Here is a 1,958-nt window from a genome sequence, read left to right on the forward strand (position 1 = left end):
TAGTCACATTATTCTGTGCAGGAACACAGCGACGCGTTTAGAGAGACTCTTTTAATTAGCAAAAATACGACGTTCTTTTATTGAAACTCATTATAGTTATCTTAGGAACTATAATAAATTTTTTCAGTCAAAAAGCGAGTGCCATAGACATTGACTTACAATTATATGGACGTCGGGTCCGCGCTAAAAAGTGTCCGCACTTGTAAGGCGCTAAAATCGTATACAGAGCGCCAAACTCCGCTTTAGTCTTCATTTGTTCGACTGACAGCGCGATACTGCGATGACATTACAATTTAAATTTCGAATAGGTTGACTTGGGACATTTTTTCGTGGTTTTTGTATTAGACCCGTCGTCCATTTATTTGTAAGTCAATGGCCATAGACAATAGAATTTTGGTTAAGAACCAAAAAGAGACAAATTATAATTGACAGATTAAAGTACAGGAGTAGACATAACCGGTCCTACTTCTTTAGTTTAATAATGACGTTTAGTCCTACGACGTGTAACTTTACTACGAATTCCATACATCATATAAACCTTAAGCCTTATATTGATTTATTTAATCTTAACAATTTATTTATTTTAAATTTGTCAGGTTTGTGTTGCATAAAAATGGAACGAGGTGTGAAATTTTTATCGCGATCGTTCCTGAAATTTCAGTCGCGCTGCAAATGCAGCAGAAAGGAAATGCCTGCAGCTACGGCATTATTCTGCTGCACACGAGATTTATATCTAAAGATTTTAGATCTTTTGTCTGGCCCATACAATATATATAAGATAATATATAAGGGTCGCTAAAAAGTAATTTGTCATAGCACTCCTCTCTTCACTAAATGCCGTATCGTGGTGGATTATTTTGTTCTATAGTTGTTCATTTTTATGTTAGAAAGCTTTCTCCTGCTGACTGTTTCAAGTTCATTTGAATAAAAAGAAACTGTAAGAAAATAAAACCAACCAATCATATGGCTTTAATATCACGTGAAATGTAGAAAAAACTGAAATTTACCAATCATATTGATGTCACTGCCTTTGCATTTGCATTTTAAACGTGATTCCACCATGTTGTTTGGCTCCTCACTAACTGGTGTATCAGACATTTTTGTCGTATGTAGTAATTGATTAAGATGTACTACCTTAAATTGGACTTTTTCATTAATCGTGTAACTCTCACAGTTCTTGCGCTGCCTGATGAAGGAACGGGAACGCCTACTACAAAGAAAGAAGAATGATATATAATTGTATGTAATTGAGATAACGCTGGCGGCACTAACTTTCAATTTCTCCTTGGAAATTTATAAATTTAACTCATAGATAGAACTGCTTTGTCAGGAGCTTGCAGCTCAAAATGTAGAGTGGTAAACCGAAAATAGATTGATGTAAAAATTTGCTTAAAATCGGTTAGCCAGGAGAGAATCGAAGACTAAGAGTGCTGGTGAAATTACAGATATATGGGACTTGTCAACTTATGTCTCAGGGTGACGAGCACAGTGGCAATGCCCCTCAGATCTTTGCGACTGAAAGCTCCGACAGCTAAAAAAAAAACCATCAGGCGCACGACTTGGTCGTTTTATCACCTGATTTTATGTAAAAAAAATAGCCAGGAGAGAAGTAATGCAGTCTTTATCAAAACTTTAACTGCCTCCGTGGCCGAACGGTTACCATACCGGACTGTCACGCAGAGGTCCCCGGGTTCGATTCCCGGGCCGGGAGAAATATTTGTATGGCCTACATTTATTTCTCTCGTGAGTTTGGGTGTAATTTGTGGTTGTCTATGTGCGTGTCCATGGCACCCGCGACTCAGGGCCCTAGTGCGGGGCTATGTTGAGTGTGTGCGTTATTATCATTATTATTATATTATTATTTATTGTCTTAATTAGAGCGTCCTTAGGCCAAATGAGTGAAAAGGATTAGAAGTAAAATAAATCTACTAGAATTTAGATTATCTGTATTAAAGAAC

This window comes from Hyposmocoma kahamanoa, unplaced genomic scaffold, assembly GCF_003589595.1.
Source record: "Hyposmocoma kahamanoa isolate Upper Pololo Valley unplaced genomic scaffold, ASM358959v1 173756, whole genome shotgun sequence".
NCBI lineage: Eukaryota > Metazoa > Arthropoda > Insecta > Lepidoptera > Cosmopterigidae > Hyposmocoma > Hyposmocoma kahamanoa.